Here is an 18,817-nt window from a genome sequence, read left to right on the forward strand (position 1 = left end):
CATGCTGAATGCTTCACATCAAGCGGGTTAAAACTGAATTTATAGTTATTTGGAGTTTAGCTTTGGCTGTATGATAGGCAGAGAGTTGGTATAACATGGTTTGCATTTATTAAATTAGCATTAAATTACTTTAGTTTACTTTAGCAGCAGTTTACATAATGATTGTTGAAGAAATACACAGATTTCAGACTTATCTCTTTCTCTTATTTCAGGATTATAGCTGGTACCTAACTAGCTAGTTGTGTAGGGAAATGATGTGTTTCTAAAACCGGCTGACCTTTGAGTCACTAGTTAATTGGAGATGTAGGTAGAAATTCAAAGGTCTGCAATCAGGCTATTTTGGAGGGAGAATATGTTAATTTTGCTGAACAGCGCCCACTGCTGCCACAAGTGGTAATTACAAAATAACAGCAGGACAATGTTGAATTTTCCTTTCTGAACACCTTTTAATCAGTGGCTTTACATTTGGATAAGAGTGAATAACACAAGACCTCAAGCAGGAAACAATAAACATGTTTCAGTATGTCAATGTCTTATTATTAACTTATCACCACAGGTTTTGCACATATTTTTGGTGACACAAGTGGTAATTTTCCTTCCCAAACACGCTTTAGTCAGAGGCTTGAAAGATTTAAAAGAGCAAATGAAATGGGACCTCAAGTCAGAAACACTAAACATGTTGACACCTTGTTTTATTCTTGTGATAAATCAACTGAAATGTTTGTCTGTTAATGAACAAAAGACATCATTTTAATAGTAGAACAAACAAAGAAGAGCTTTAATTCCAGTCAATTGACTGACATTAACCCCCTGAGAGCATCTACTGAGCATCAGTCTTTTAAATTGTAATAATTCATCTCATTATTAGCATCATTAGAATCAACTTTGATCAGATATCAATGAAAACCACATTTAAAGGTTAGAAACTGGTGCATAAGGCAACTTCACAATGATGTTTCTAAACCTCTTAAACTTTTAATTTCTCCCCTAACATCTCCTCTTAGTTTACTTTAATTAATAATACATAAATAAGTAAAATATGTGTATCATTCTGGTCCCAGTATTCATGTCAGAGCTGTGATGTTTCCACTGAGTGAACCTTTCAAAGCCGAGACTTGATGTTTTTCATGGCTGCACAAGTCCATCAAACAAAAATACTCTTGTGCTTATTTTAGGCACATTTCCTCCAATATTCAGCCTGAAGCAGTCGCTATCTTTGGAAACTCTCTCTCTCTCTCCACGAGAATGTAAAATAAAGTTTGACTATAAAGCTCAGCCAAGCAAACAAACAGTGATAAAATCCTGACGCAGCTTTAAGTTAAAGTAAGCAGCACATAACTAACTATAGAGATAAAACTAATAAAAACTTTGCATGAAGCTTATAGTAACGCAGTCCCTTATAATTTGAGCTTATCTTGATTGTCATGTTGTAGACATTAGAAGGCGTTAATTACTCTTCTGAAAGTGAATGTAGTGGATTTAAAGGCGGTCTGAGATTTAGTGTTTGTGGCTTCAAAGCTTCTTTTTTTTTGGTGTATAAATAGTTTTGTTTTTTTTCCAGTTTTTTGCTGCTTGATATTCATAGTTTTCTTTTGAAGTTTCTGCAAGTTTATTCTCCTGGAGTGATTAATGATGTCAAAGCTTTCATCGGGATGATCAGATTCAAAGTCAAATACTCTTAATATTATCTGCAGAAGCTTTGTGTAGTGCTGTTATTGCACATCAGCACATTGTCTTACACTGAAAAATACACTTGCTGTAAAGCTTTAACGTTGTGTTTTATATCACAGCTACCTGTATTTCTGCTGGTGAGTTATATTGTACTAAAGATACACATTTTAATGCTGTAGATTGTTAGTATTTGGTTTGAGCTTTTTTTCTTTTTTTTCTTTTGATTACCAACTCAGTTTCCATGTTTATGTTTTCTTGTCATTTTTACAATCATCACAATCCAGTTTTGACACTTTACAATGAAAATCAGCTGATTGAAGACCTGTGTTGTTGTTGTTTTGGCCTTTTTAAACAGCACAGGACATTAATCCTTTTTGTTGTTGTTGTTTTTGTTGTTGTTTTTGTATAAATAAAGTTCTCATGAAACTTGAATGTGATTTTATTTTGTTTCTGCTGGAGAAAAAAATAGGTTTGGGTGTTTTTTCATCATTTAACAGAACTGTATGCATTAATATTACCTTTACCTTTAGCTCCTGTGTTAAACGAGGCTTATATATTAATATTAGTATGAGACAATTTAAACAAAACCAGGATTATGAGATTTTGGAGTAAAATAATTTCATTGTAGCAGATATTTCGCATTCAATTTTGCAGCATTCAGCAATTGCAAACAACTTAATTGCACAAGCAAATACATTTAGCTTGAGAAAATGTTAATTAACATATTTGGCAAGTTGCATAAATATTAATACTGAACATATGAGTGAAATGTTCAGCTCTGTCATTGTCATTTTGTTTCTGCTCGATAAAAAAAAGTTTTTGGTGTTTTTTCATAATTTGTCTGCATTTATATTACATTTATTTTTAGATCCTGTGTTGAACATGGCTTAAATATTAATATTATTATAAGACAATTTAAGCAAAACATTAGCTACAAGCTGAAATACTGTCAAACCAAAAATTTTTGGTTTTCAAGTAAAATAATTTCATTTTAGTGGATCTTTCGGATTCAATTTTGGTGAATTTTGACACACAAATTTGCATTTCAGCAATTGCAAAAATCTCTTAAATGCGCTAGAGAAAATGTTGTCAGATAACATAATACTGAAAATATGAGCTCTGTCTTGGTCTCATCATCAGAAGACTCTTCAGTAGCTAAATGCTTCACAGCTGTATGTTCACCAGCTTCTTAGATTACAGTGAGTTTATCTGAGTTTATTTTGCTTAATCAAAACAGTAAAGTAGAACCAAGTCATTTAATCTACTGTTAATATAAACATATTGATTAGGGCAGCTTTAATAATACCATGTAAAAATGGTCACAGTTAGTATTAACACACTAATATAGCATGTAACATTTAGCATGCCAATGTCCAGCTTAGGCTGAAAATAACTTGGTAATTAGCTGTCAATGTATCCTGTCATGAAGTGTTGGACGAGTTGACATTTTGCATAGATTAAATATTCGAGGACAACCAAAGTCATTAGCATTCATCCTCTGTGGATCATTAATATATGTGCACCATATTTCATGCCAATTAATCTTGTAGTTCACATTTCACAGATATTTCACATTAAACTAAAGTTCTGGACCAATAATGGACAGACCAGCTTTACTATCTGCTGTAATGGATAATACAAGGTGCAATTTTCCTTTTCTTTTATTTCATCTTTGTAGTTTTAGATTAACAAAATTAATATATTTTCCCCCAAGTTACACCTAAATTCTCAGTTTAGTTTTGCCATATACAACATCAAGTCTTGAGTCTGCTGATTAACATTTAGTGCAAAAGTCAAATTAGGTCAAATGTGTTCAGCACTCTTGACAAAACTATCTAAAATACTGTCAGAAAGCAAAAGAGAGAGAATATAGATTAAAAAGAATTGAAGCCAGCAGGGCAGAGTCTGTGCCAGTTTCTTGTGTGTGTTCATGTGCACCATTGAACAGCAACCATTTGTGACATGTGACATCCTTGTCTTACCCTTGCTTTGTCATTTCAATATTTCTACCGCTGCTCTGTGTGTCAGTGAAACCCAGAGAAGGTTTTTGTGTCGTCGTCGCTGTTCTCCATCTGTCCCCGGGTCCCGTTACGCCCGAGACTTTGATTCAGTCGACAAACAGTGTTTGCAGCAGCGGCAGCAGAAGCCAAGCAGCGTTTTGTCCTGAGATGAACTCAACACACTGAAGGCTGCTCGCTGCTGACGGAGGCAAGAAACAAGCGAGAACAGAGAGAACAAAAGGCAGAGAACAGCAAAAAAAACAGTAGAAAGAGGCAAAGAAAGACAGAGAAGAGGGACATAGCGAAAGTCAGACAGTCTAATCTAAAGAAGATGAGAAAAATGTCACAACAGAATAAACAGCACACGAGTGATTGACACAATGAGCCACGAAGAAGCAGAGCAACAGGAAAGCAGCATAAAAGACAAAGAGAAAGACAGGAGAAAAAAAGGGGAGAAAACGATTAATGGGGTCAAAGAGAGAATGACAAGGCCAAGAAAAGTGACTGTGACAGGAGAGAGTGAAAGGAGAACAGGCAAAACATGAACACGGGGGGTGGAAAAGCAAAAGAGAGGGAAGGAAAGAGATCAGGAAAGACAGATATCAAATCAACTAATAGAGGTTAGTGAGAGGTTGTTAGAGCGAGAGCAAAACTTTGCTAACAGTGTGAAATTTCCTCCTCTCCTGACGATAACAGCTCCGCATAATAAGCCGATTCAGCAGCTCAGTACCATTAAAACACACAGGTGGTGTTCACTTTACTCTGTTTGATGGGCAAACGCCGTGTTTCAAGCGCATCTGCTCCTATCTGTTAGCAGCTAATGTAGCGTCAAGCTGCTGGCTTCAAGCAGAGATGAAGAGAGAAATCTGGTAACCTCACTTCTTTCCGACTTCACAACACTTAAGACTTTCATTTTCAAAATTGGTAAAGTTTTAGGTTCAGACTGACTCCAGTGATGTGACTTGGGGCAGTTTGTGATTTTGCGGCAATCCATCTGGAGACACAGAAGACTTCATACAACTTCTTTCACATTTGCGGTGGTACATTGGTGGAGTTCCTGCTCTTTTAACATGGCTGTTGTTGATTAACCCTTACATACTGCTCATATTCTACAACCTCACAGTATGTTCTGGGTCAATTTTGTTCCAGTCTAAGAATCCCCTCGTAAAAAGTGTCTATACCAAATGTTGAACCACAGATCTGTTAAGGAAGCATCAATAGTCGATCCGACTGATCAATAAATGTGTGATTAAACCTTGATTAATGTTTTAGAGAGCAGAGAGAGTGTATTTTTTAGGTGTTATGTTTCCACTTAGTGAACCTTTCAAAACCTTGATGTCCATCAAACAAAAATACTCTAGATGTCTTGTGCTTATTTTATGCACATTTCCTCCATTTGGTTTGATGCAAAATCCTAAACTGACCCAAGTAACATTACAGGAGTCAGTCAGAATTGAAATGATGGTCAATAGGCTTCATTTAAATGCAAGTATACAACAGGAGGGATAAATATATGAAATGTCTATCTCCTTGGTGCAAGTATCACTACAAGGGTTTCATTCCTAAAAAGCCTCCAAACCCAAAACTATAACCATTGTGCATATTTTACCAGACTTACCAGTTCCCAAATTCTTTGTGACTCACCTTCCTCAGTGCAGTCCTCTTTAGGAAATTTCTAGGTTCAGGACAAATCTTAGAAAATCGGTTTCTAATGACTTTGTGCTTCAGCAGTGGAATAACAATCAGGATATTATTGGACTTGGCACCCTTGGTTACTCCCAATTTCCCTCAGTTATTGAAACACTGACACAAGTTGAATTTGAATTGTTCAGTTCTCTGTCTCAATCGTGAACTTTCTCTAAATCTGTATCTTGTTTTATCTATTATCATTTTATATAATCCCTTAAAAATAGAGCTTGCTTTCTGTTCGTTTCCTCTGTGTATGAATGAAGCTTTCAATTCGCAGCTGCCTCTCATATCACTGCTGTCAGGTGCAACTCTCATAACTCAAATAGAGGTGAAATGGAGGATTATTTGCTCCATTGGTTGGGAAAATTCTTTGACCTCTTGGATTTACGAAGCCTTCACAAAAACACAGAGTGGCGTGAAAACTGGATTGTCTTCAAGCTGTAAACAAGCCCATTTTTCTTAGTTTATCAAAAGCTGACATTTTGGATTCGCAAGATTTGCATCTCAAAGGGACTGTGATGGAAAGAAAGCTATGAAATACGGAGTTCTCTGGTTTAAAGGCTACTGCTTTTGTCTCACCCCTAGAATATATCGGTCTGCGGAGCTGCAGGCCTTTCATTGTGTTGAGCTTTAGTCGATTTATTGTTCTTGGCTTCAGCCATTATGATTAATGATGGATAGTGTGACGAAGCACTAAAGCCAACTAACTCACTCTCAAAAAGAGTTTCAATGTTTTGTCCAGACACATTTTGACTTCAGCTTTCTGTCAGGTGAGTCACTTATCTTGCACAAAGTTTAATGAAAGTGGAACACCTGTGTGCATGCTGGACCACTGTGTTGATCTTCAGAGGGGAAAAAACAGGCTTTCTACCGAGTTGATGAAAGCTTTTAACCACCTTCTTGATGAGCGACTGTAGGAATTATGTAAACAGCCAACAAAGAGGAATACAATATGTATAATCTCTCATTTTATAGCTTTTTTGGCCATGAGTGCTGCATTCAAAGCTGTTTTTAAGCTTTAAGAAGGTCAAATTAAAGTCTTAGAAATGGTTCTTTTTGTTAAACTGAAAACTGTAATTGACCCTGACTTATTAATTATGTGAAAACAACATAACTATTTGTAAAGTAGCAGTGAGTACATTTAATACCCCGCTCTCAAGTTCATTAGACCCTCAACAACAGCAATAATTCCCATTTTAAAATGCTAAAATTGCAGCAATTTCCTTTTCTTGATTGTCATGTAACTGATGTGAGTTTGGGGGGAAAAAAACCTTTTTGAGTTTGCACTTTGAACACCGCTCCTAAAACGCTGAGTCTAACTTGAAACCCAGTATGATGAAGGGCTCTGCATGGCTGCACTTGTATCATTATAAAAATGGTCAGACAGATTTAAATACCCCTTTGTAAAATTTCACCATGAGTCTCCCACTTGGCTGCCTCCACACCAAATCACTGCTGGCTCTGATCCACAGCAGTTGACTATTTATGCTTGTACGGATGCCAGTTTCCCAGAACAGCAATTAACATTTGGAGACTAAAAATGGTCTGACAAGATGTACTCTCAAACTGTCTCACTCATGCACTTTTGTTGTGGGAGTTGAAGAATGGCTCCATTTAGCATATTCATATATTCTAATATCTTATATACAGTTGAAAGTTCTGTCAAAAAAAAGATGTGTCAAAAATCCTGCCAGATTTGTTCATCTTAGTTAATTAATTATTACATTAAAGGAGCAGCGTGTAGGATTAAGTGGCATCTAGTGGTAAGGTTGCAGATTGCATCCAACTGAATACACCTAACACCTGCTCCTCTTCCAAGCATGCAGGAGAACCTATGGTGGCAACAAAACAAAAAAATACAAAGGATCCTCTCCAGAGCCAGTGTTTAGTTTTTTTGTACTGGGCTATAGAACAATAATAAAAACATAATTAAAACATACGTATGAATGTTATTCTCTATTCTTGCCAAATCTGTTCCACTAGATGGCACTAAATTCTACACACTGCACCTTAATTGCATTAAGTTAAATTGAGTCTGTGGTGTTAGTGTTACATCATCTGCCACACCCTCCACCTCCACTTCAGTAGCTGTGTCTGGTGCTGCATCCTTCAAGTAACGCAATCCCATTTTACAGTCCAAGCCCCAACCCCATGTTTCCAGTTTACAGCCAAAACCTCAGCCCCATGTTCCCAGCTTCCAGCCCGAGCCTCCACCCCATGTTCCCAGCTTCCAGCCCAAACCTTAGCCCCATGTTCCCAGCTTCCAGTCCAAGCCTCAGCCCAATGTTCCCAGTTTCCAGTCCAACCCTCAGCCCACTGTTCCCAGCTTCCATCCCAAGCCTCAACCCAATGTTCCTAGCTTCCAGTCCAAGCCTCCACCACATGTTCCCAGCTTCTAGCCCAAACCTTAGCCCCATGTTCCCAGCTTCCAGTCCAACCCTCGGCCCAATATTCCCAGTTTCCAGTCAAACCCTCAGCCCACTGTTCCCAGCTTCCATCCCAAGCCTCAACCCAATGTTCCTAGCTTCCAGTCCAAGCCTCCACCACATGTTCCCAGCTTCCAGCCCAAACCTTAGCCCCATGTTCCCAGCTTCGAGTCCAAGCCTCAGCCCCATGTTCCCAGCTTCCAGTCCAACCCTCAGCCCAATGTTCCCAGCTTCCAGCCCAAGCCTCCACCACATGTTCCCAGCTTTCAGTCCAACCCTCAACCAAATGCTCCCAGCTTCCAGCCCAAGCCTCAGCCCAATGTTCCCAGCTTCCAGCCCAAGCCTCAGCCCAATGTTCCCAGCTTCCAGCCCAAGCCTCCACCACATGTTCCCACATTCCAGCCCAAACCTGAGCCCCATGTTCCCAGCTTCCAGCCCCAGTTATCCACCTACCTGCCCAATCCCCAGCTTCTGGATCCCACCTACCTACCCAAGCCCCAGCCCCAGTTTCCTAGTCACCATTCCCAGCTTCCCCGGGCCTGCATTCCCTTTTCCCAGCCTTCTAAATAAATACCTTGTTGTTATTATATCCCTGTTCTGTTCTTGTCACCTTGAGTGTCTACACTTCAGTTCACCTGCTTTGCAATTACAATGCGTCATCATAATATTTTAATAAGCCTTAAAAAAAATGCTCCTGCTGAAACTACATTTTTTTGAGGACATGCTCTTTTGCAGCAATGCTTTATTCTCATTCAGACTATGATAACAGGGCTATGCATACATTTACACAATGCATCTTTATTTGTTAATTTTGTACCATTAATGGGGCATTTTCAGTGACTGGAAACAGATAATTAAAAAAACACTCTCTAAAGTGGATAACCAACACTAGTTGTTACCCACACATGCTTTTCATAAAAGGTCGATTATATAAAGCTATACTGAAACACAACATATGTGATCACAGAGGGAGTTGTAAGCGAGGCGTCGGGGCACAAAAAATATTTTCAGTGTTTGCATTCTTGTGGAGCTCTTTCTTCCCAAGACGACCTCAGAAAAATGTTCAACACAAGTTCACAAGACTCAATAGCATTTTTAATTAGATAAATAGCTCGGGCCTGCTTAGAGACGTGTGCATGCTGATTTCACTCAGAAGTTACTGCCAGCTTGTACCAAAACATGCCAATCAGAGAAATCATCTGCTAATGTGTTTCTCTGGATTGAAAACTTGCACGCACTCAGCTCTGGACGCCGCACAGACGAAAGGCCGTTGGGTTTAAAAGTTGCTTCTGGAATGAGTTGGCCACAACTGTCGCCATGTTGTGTATATTGTGTTTGTACTGTATCCAAATAGGGATGATTGGAGAAAAACCAGATGTGGATATTGGCAGATGGTTCGTGAAGAGATCCTTTCGTGCTTGGACGTGACATCAGTAGCAGATGCTTTATTCAACCCACACCCTCGTAAAAACATACAGAAAAGGCTGTGCTGAAAGTCAAGAAGTGGTGTTGGAGATGGTGATGGAAATTTAGCCTAATTAATCAGTGTAATAACTGTATCTAATCCTCACTATTAGGGCTAAAATATTGAGCTACTCTTTTGAATTTAAAAGGCTTGTAAGGATGACTCATGATGACAACCCAAGCAATCCAGTCACAGTATCTGAAGCATCTTATTTTATAAAAATGTCTATTAAAACTTCACTACATTGACATCTCAGTTTGTCTTTCAGCCCGCACTTGATTGATATGAAGTGAATGAACTGGAGGGAAGGAGTGGAGGTGAGTTGAGGGTAGGAGGGGCAGTGATTGCACTTGGCACACTTGTCTGTTCCACTTCAGCTTGATCCATCTATTGTGATTCCTGCAGTGTCTTGTTTGGCCCTCCATCATCCAGTGGAGTCTAAATTCAGGAAAAAAACACTTTAGTGAAATAAAGGCTTCTGGATTAAGAGAAAACACAAGGCCCCTGAGACAGAAATGCATTGAAGTGAGCATAAATAATCAGTGTCAGGGGAGATTTGTCAATATCTAGCGGCTGCCATTCTTCTCTCAATCACTAATCTTGCTTTTCGCTGGCTATTTCATTATTCTTCTTTAAAAAAGATGCAAACTCAGAGATTTAGTAGAACATCAGTGCTTACACAAGCTTTTCTGTTGCCAATATATCAATCATCATAGCCTTTGTTTTAATTTAGGAATATTTTCACACATCAGCTAAGACTAGAAGTGATGAATCATGATCAGTATGACTTCAGATACCAGACATATTCATTTTAACACCGTCACACCTCCATACTGTAATATGAGTCTTATTGATATCCAGTTATATTTTATGAGAAAATAAAGTAGCAGCAGATGTTTCATTTTGCTCAGAGTTACAGTCAAGCACCTCCTCACCTCCATCTCCTGCGGGGTTAAGTCCTGTTGAACTGATATTCAGGAGGTATGTTTCAACGTCGGCTTTACAACTTCGCAATTTACCACAATGACAAAAAAGGAGACAAAGCTTAAATGTAGTTTCTTGCATTGCAGTAGGTCATACATGTAACTCTGCATACCAATGCAATCATTTAACCTATTTTTGCTTGAAATCTCTGTGATTCGCACCAAAAACTTTGCTGATGGTTCTCAGTGGGTTATTTAAATAACATCACAGATAAACAACTGAACAAATCAAACAAACTGAACTCCCTCTTTCTTCGATATTTGTAGAAATACACAACACACAAAGCCAACAAAACAAGAGTCCAAAATAACTGCAATTATTTTGGGTCAATGATGTTTTTTTCTGTCCATAAGGTATAGTCAATTTCAAAGGGTTAAAATGTAGAAAATAAACGTATGAATAACTTGCACACATTCTTTTTTTGTGGACCCAGCATCAAATTTCTGCTTTTAATCCATTTAGAGAGAATATATTAGAGGATTATGGCAAAAATGTCTAAGTGGTGTAACCATAAAAACTTTGTACCAAATAATTCAACTTGCTTAAAAACAGTAAATTGTCAATTAAACACCATATCAACTAGTTTGGCATGATCTTACATTATAACTTTTATATTAAATAAAGGTAATGGAATACAATTGTTCTACATATTACATTTAACCTGGGGAATCATGGAGATCAGGAAACATTTACATTGTTTTGAATGTACATTTTAACAAACCTGATGCTGCTTTTGAAACAATTTTTAAAGATATTTTTGAATTGCTCATCTTGCTAACCCTTATTTGTCACTGACCCTTATATATACTTATAAGTTAAATTGCCATAGCTATTAGCATATAACACAAAACATAGGCTTAGCACACAGATAATTTGGGGTCTCTAGGAAGGCAAACTATCAATGTGCTTAAATTCATATGGCATGAGTTAATGTTATGTGGGATACAAAGTAAATTGAATAAATGCATGTCTGTAATTTTACTCTTTTAAAAGTGTATATACTGTTTATTAAATAGCATTATATTGAATTAAAATGATATCTGCATGAACACATGAGGAAGGCTGTAACAGATGATGGCACAGTAAAGTATCAGTTCCCCTTCAGCAGCAATCAACAATCTTCCCCAGGTATTATTTTGAGGTCTGCAACTGATGGAAAAATAATCTAGTGGGGGTTTTTTTATGCAGATGAAAACTTGCCTTGCCGCATTCCCTCCAAGCCTGCATGATGAATGACATTCAAGACATCTGAAACAGCACAGGAACAATTTTGGCCTAATGTTTTGTTTGGGAGGAAAAAAGTCTGCTTATCCAGATTGAGGCATTCTTCATGCAAGCCTGATTAAACCCAACTAATGATGGTTGTGTTGACTGCAGTCCAGTAACAACTGAAAGTCCATTATAAGCCTCTATATTAGTCACTGTCAGTGCACCGAAAAACCACAGTATTGCCTGCATGTTGTCACCCTGACTTCAATTTCAATTTTCAGACAAATTCTGAATGTATTTCAACAACAGCTACACACTGGAGGATTATTTTTAAAGTATCTCTGAGCAGCTATAACAGAGTCTCATTTCTGTAGTTAAACCCAGGGTCTGATCCTTCAATCTGCAGTTTCAGGGCGTGTTAAAGCCTTAGCTCAGTTTCCCCCGTGGGATGGTTCTCTATAACATCCTGGTGGCCTTTGTTCTGCACAGCCTGAGGAACTGATACTGTGCCTAGAAAAACCCAGTTACCCTGTAGATGATACTGTAGCTGGGAGTGTTCATGATGCTGCTGCTGGCCCCCATTTCCTGCTGAATTAAACCACCATCAATCATTATCTTACAGTGAGGATCCATCACTGAATGTCTGGCACTGGATTACTGGAAAGCCAAAGACGACCAAATAGTCCTGACCAGGGTTATTATAGTTTTATTCAGTTTATTTTTAGTTTGTTTAACAAGTGATTAAGTAGTTTTAGTCTTAGTTTTAGTTTTCCAGGTATCATGGTGTCATAATTTTGGACCCCACTCTGTGAACATACATACTCAGTCAGTAATTATTGCGTCCAGTTTGCTCTAGGGTGTTCAGAGCAAACGCAGCACCCACCGTTTTCTTTTTGATCAGCATCTTGATGTTGACACGTCTTAACTTGTCAGGAAAAAGTGCTGCATCCCAGTTAGGGCTGGGTGTTGGTTCTCGATACTTTAAAGGTATCGATTGGAAAAACATCGATACCAAGTAGTATAGAAATGTCTCCTGTCAAACGATACCTGCAATTGATCCTTTTTGCACCCAGAGCTAGAAAATATGACTATTTGTATGGACTGAATCACAGCCAATCAACACAAGCGTTCTTGGATTTAACGCAACATGTGATTGGTCCACTGCCACAGCAGCTACAACCAGTCTGTGGTGGTGAAGTCGTGGTGAATTTGAGTTAGCGTGCTTAGCAGTTCAGCAGCCAAGATGCCACCTAAACGCTCTAAAGTGTGTCTACACTACACACCTGTTACACCGGATAAAAGCTTAAAAGCATTAAAAATGTGTGAAGGGTACTGAATGAAGTGCTCAGTTGGTATCAGTATCACTTTAAGGGTTCTTGGATTGGTACGTCAACTCTTCAGAAAAGCAGCAGTTTCTTCACATTTCCTTCCACGATGCTCTGCAACAATTTATACTGGAGAAAGACCATCTCAAATATTATGATTTAGTTTGTTTTTGCATGTTTTGCTTTGTAAGTTTCTCATGCATGATTAAGGTTATGAAATCAGTGCATAATTCAAATTATTTTAGATTTCAACAGCAACTTAAACTTGTTGAAATTAGACCTTTGCCCTATACAGTAGGATGGAGTCAATGTACAGTCTCCATTGAGCACCAAAGACAGAATAACAGTCCCTGTAAATAATGTTATAATTTTTTTCACATTTATATTTTTGGTTATCTTTTACATCTCAATTCTGTGTTTATCAGCAGCAACTGAGACTCATATCATCTCTACTCTCAGTCGTCGTCTTCCTCTGATATCATCTATCTGCTGTTCAAATTAAATCACTAAGTTGATGTCGTCTCCAGCAAAACACGATCACTCAACTGAGTCAGCACAGTCCCACAGATTCACTTCTCCGCCGGCGTCGGCGTCTAAATGAAATGCCAATCATTCTGCTTCGCTCCGGAGGGAATTTACAGTCGGACTCGTCTCTGTGTGGCTGCGGGTCACAGCAGCAGTTTGTCATGAGTGAATTTATTGGCCCTAAAACAAAAACACTGGGGCCCGTATTTCCTGAAATAGTCCAATCAAACCAACCAGCTGCAACACAAAACAAGTGAAGCGATGAAAGATTATAAGAGGAAATTCAGGAAATAAATTTTCTGATTAGATGTGTCTGGTTCCTTAAAACAGTTTTATCACCATCCTGTTACTATTCTATTAATATTCAATTCAGTAAACTTTATGTGTTACTGAGAGGCAATTAGAGTGGAAGATATATAACAACAGACAATAAAAGTACTGTACTTAAACACAATGTTGATATACTTTAATTGAGTATTTCCATGTGATGCTACTTTCTATATTTCAGAGGGAAATATTGTACTTTCTACTCCACTACATTTCAGATGAAGATTTGACACAATGGATAATATAACAAGCTTTTAAAATACAACACATTGTTAAAGATGAAAGCAGTGGTTTCCAAACCTTTTTGTCTTTTGACGTCTCACTAAAAGCAGTGTGTAGTCAGGCTGAATCTAACACAATGCCATGAAAACATGTTGGGTTTGGTAGATTTTCACAGTGGAGCCGAGTGAAGTAAAAACAAACAATGATGTCCGACGATGTTGAGAAGACTTGCTGAGACAACTGAGAAAATGTTGTTTAATGTGATGATGCCAGACCATAATCATCGGAGGTATATTCAAAGGTCTGGACCCACATTAAGAGCTGTTTTCCAGTTGAAATCATGATTTGGGTGTTAAATGTTTACAAGTCTGAAAACGATGAATCTATTTAGCAGGGACGAGGGATGAAAAGCAGAAGTGGACATTGAAAACTGGGGAAAAGAAATGTCCAATTTAAAGGATTATGATTTTTTAAAAACCCAATGATACAGAAGTGTCCACATATAGAACATGATGAATGTATGTGTAAATGAGACATCTGAATCCTTCGAGTTCTCTTCATCCAAAAGCCTGATATGTCTTTCAGTCAGCGTGTTGTAAATGTGATTATGAATCTCTGTAAATGAGCTGCAGACTCAGATCTCTCTCCTTCTCTCTCTGCTTCTGCAGGTGGTCAGCTGCTCTGTCTAATTTCAGCGCTGCTTTTTATAACCTTGACAAACTTAGAAAGATGACACCGCCGTCGCTGTCTGCACCTCCTGCTGCAGAATACTGGTCAAAGCCTGCGGGCACCTGTGCTTTCGCCGTTACTGGGTTGTCACGGCAACTGTAGTCATCAAAGATTTAGCAAAGTGGCGCAAAGTGACATTAATTAATTTCACTTCAGTCGGAGCGGATCTGTGATTGTGAGCCACATGATCGCTGTGTTCCTCTGCAAGCGTTTCTCTTCCTGCAGAGCGGCACTGACGCCACAACCATAATTTTGATTTACTTCAGAGCTCACGAGAGGCGAGAGACGTACAGAAAGAGATAGAGACACCACTTATGAGTGATTGCATTCAGCTCCATCTGTTTGTTATGCATTAGCTGAGCACAATCGACCTCTTCGAGCAATCTGTTGCGGAGAAAACGAGCGGCCTCGGGCGATTCAGGCACAGTGAAGGAAAAAGAGGAGCGCCGTCTGCTGATCCACAAACTCCATTAAGACATTTTCATCTCAACAATTCTTCTTCTATGCCAGAAACACTTGAATAAAATGCAGATATTTCCCGAGGAGTCTCTGTGGCTTGTCAAATTGAGATTGACTAGTCAAATCCATTCGTTCAGCAGCATAATATGCATTTACCAACCTCACACGTGCGATTTACATTTTCATTTTACATTTAGTTACACACAGCAGGAGTGGATTTGGAGAGTTTTCTTTTTTTCTTCTTCCTTGAAAGAGGCAATCTATCTGGCTACGATCCAGGAAATGTCTTCTTTAAAGTGATCTGTGGCTTGTAGAGGTCCACAGTGACAGCCACAAGATTTACAGAAGAAGAATACAAACAACAACATTTTGCTTTTTTTAAAAAACTCTTAGGGAAAATTAGTTACTGTGGTAGAAAGTAGTTCATTTAAAGCTGCATTAATACATTTTTTGGCCAGTTGGGGGCAGCGTAACGAGGCTGTAAACACAGCATTAACATATTAACGTCTTATTAAGTTGTTATAATGCGTATTTACACATCGAGCATCGCATTAAAGTGTTTTTTAAATATCCGCCTGCTGGATGTTCCACCATTGTATAGTAACTGTGTAGGATATTTACTCAAGACTTATGGACAATTTTGACACTTTAAGGCTTTAGTATTTTTACATTTTACACTAATTTCTACTTCATTTCATTTCAGAGTGAAATATTGTACTTTAATTAAAGCTGACAGCTTTAATTACTAGTTATTTTTCTAAGCTAATAAAATATAAAATCACCGTAGGTACTTTAATGAAGCTGGTAATACTTGAGTACTTTTACTGTAATACTTACATGACTTTAATAATACTTCCTTCCTTAATGCTTTAATTTAAATAGGATCTCGAGTGCAGGATTTTATACTTATAATGGAGAATTTTTACATTGTAATATAGGTACTGCTACTTTAATAAAGTACTTGAATACTTAAGTAAACTGAGTAAACTAAACATGCTGTAAAATAATAATTAATGAACTAAAATAGTCTTAAAAGCTTTATGAAGGTGCAGATTTGGATTATATGACTATGGCTATAAAGCGACAAAACTCTTGGATTAAAAGAAGCATAACTCTGCAACTAGACTGTGACATTGAGAAGACTCCATAATGCTTCCTAATTTCTCAAATATGGAGGCTACAGACAAATTAAACATGTCCACCTGCTGCTTCTGCGTTGATGCCAAATCAACATTACAAAAGAAAAAAAGTCAGTAAACAAACAAGTTGCATTTCGACTCATTCTGTTGGTTTAAACGGTTCATCTGCTCATTTATTTCCTCCTCCTGTTGGGGAAAAGCTGTGAAAATGAAGCAAAGACATTAAAAAACGTGTGATAATTAGAGAAAAGTTTGTAGAAAGAGTAGATTTGTTAGGGGCATGAATAATGTGCATGTACGACGGTGTGTCAGTGCGAATAAACAACGTGACAAAAGCAGGATTTGGACGACAGTTGGCTGCAGAAATCTGGTGATCAAATCTCTGAAGCGTCTTATAAATGTGGCTGTTTCTCAATATTTTCTCAATTCATTCAGTTTAATAGTTATATTTCCTATAAGTTGTATCTCCATAAATTAATTATATGTATTTCTATCAAGCTGTAGTGGCTGTTTTTACCATATTCTAAGTTCCTATTCCACTTAGTCTGTAAAATATCTTAGTTTTAACTCATATTCCACTGTGACAATAAGAAAAATATATAGAAACTTGTCAGACTTACTCTTTGAAATTAGATTATCACCATTGCTGTTGATACATTTTCCAACCATTGATTAGTCTATTGGTTTTAGCATTGGATCTAAAAGGGTAGAAACAATGATGATGGTGTACATTTGACATCTGTCACTATATTTGCATAGCCCAACATAGACCCAATAAATTTATATTGCACATTAATCAGTAATACAGTTAATGGTAACTAAACAGTGGAAATTAAGCAAATGTTAGACACAGCCCTGCAAGCAACTCAAGTAAATCTACCAATAAATAGTCTCATACGTTATATTTCTCCTCTTATTCCATGCCTTATAAGTAATGTATAGTTAAAAAAAAAGAAAAGGAAAAAAAAGGCATGTGCTCATTAACATTTGAGAGTACACTTTAAGTTTTCTGGATCATCGTCTGCAGGCTTGGAAACTGTATTCATGTGGAAATGTTAACATTAAGTGTGTGTGTGTGTGTGTGTGTGTGTGTGTGTGTGTGTGTGTGTGTGTGTGTGTGTGTGTGTGTGTGTGTGTGTGTGTGTGTGTGTGTGTGTGTGTGTGTGTGTGAACGGAGCTCTTGGTGAGTGGGATCTAATCGCTTCCCCTATCATCCGGGTTTGTGGGAATATAATGACTCATCAAGCTGTGAAAAAGAGAGTGTTTTCTTTCAAAAAAAAAAAAGACAAATCCACCGTTTGAAAGGAGTGACACCTTCTGTTAGGGAAATGAGCGCCGACACGCCGGCAGAGGAAGTGGAATACTAATGAAGCTGTGGGCCGATCTAACATCTGTCTAACACAACAGCACATTAACACAACAACAAAAAACAAAAAAAATCTGCTGCTTTAAAGAGACAGTTTAGCATAATTTACTGACCTCTGTTGGCCACCAGCAGGAACTACAACAACACTGCAATACTTGAGCCATATTAAGTGTGCTGTGAAATCATTAAAGGTGCATTCATTGATTTTTGGTAACTTTTTTATTTTGGCTACTCTGGGGACGACAAGCTGACAGACACCAACGCTGATGTATTATCTTACAGAGTTTCCCTGGCGGACAGTGTGTGTTGGTTACAGCTGATACAGCCACACATCCAGCCGACACACAGCAACATGATCATACTTTAGAGTCGTGTTTGAGTCCACTTCATGAATTATATATATATAGAGAGAGATAGATAGAAACTGGATACCGGAAAATTATTCACTGAGCAAATCTCCAGCTTCCAGATTTGTTCAACATAAGAACAACAGGACCAGAGAAGGAGTGTTGCTTTGCCTCATCGCCACTGAACGCATGGTGCTAACTTTTTGGTCACTTTGTGTCATGATATCTGTTCAAAAACAAAATCTATTGAACCCATTTAACTTTTAGGTCAATCTTTAGCACTTGTATGAGGTATGTAATGCACAGACAGACCATCAGATTGTGTTATAGTTGATATAGATACAGGTTGTTCTATGGTTGCTATAGATACAGGTTGTGCTTTAGTGTATAAACGAAGAATAACACAAATCACTGCTGACATCAGAAATCCTGCTGGAGACATTTTTGAAGTTGAGTTTAATTTTTTCACCTTCCTTCCTTCCTTCCTTCCTTCCTTCCTTCCTTCTTTCCTTCCTTTCTTCCATCCATCCATCCTTCGTTCCTTCCTTTTTTCCTTCCTTCGTTGCTTTGTGTCATCTGTCCTTCCTTCCATCCTTCCTTCCTTCCTTCCTTCCTTCCTTCCTTCCTTCCTTCCTTCCTTCCTTCCTTCCTTCCTCCCTCCCTCCCATCCATCCTTCCTTCCTTCCTTCCTTCCTTTCTTCGTGTCTTCTGTCCTTCCTTCCTTCCTCCAATCCTTCCTTCCTTCCTTCTTTCCTTCCTTCGTGTCATCTGTCATTCCTTCCTTCGGTATGTAATGCACAGACAGACCATCAGATTGTGTAATGGTTGCTATAGTTACAGGTTGTGCTAGTGTATAAACGAAGAATAACACAAATCACTGCTGACATCCAGCTGGAGACAGTGTTGAAGTTGAATTTCATTTTTTAATCTTGTA

This window comes from Scomber scombrus, chromosome 11, assembly GCF_963691925.1.
Source record: "Scomber scombrus chromosome 11, fScoSco1.1, whole genome shotgun sequence".
Classification (NCBI taxonomy): Eukaryota; Metazoa; Chordata; class Actinopteri; order Scombriformes; family Scombridae; genus Scomber; species Scomber scombrus.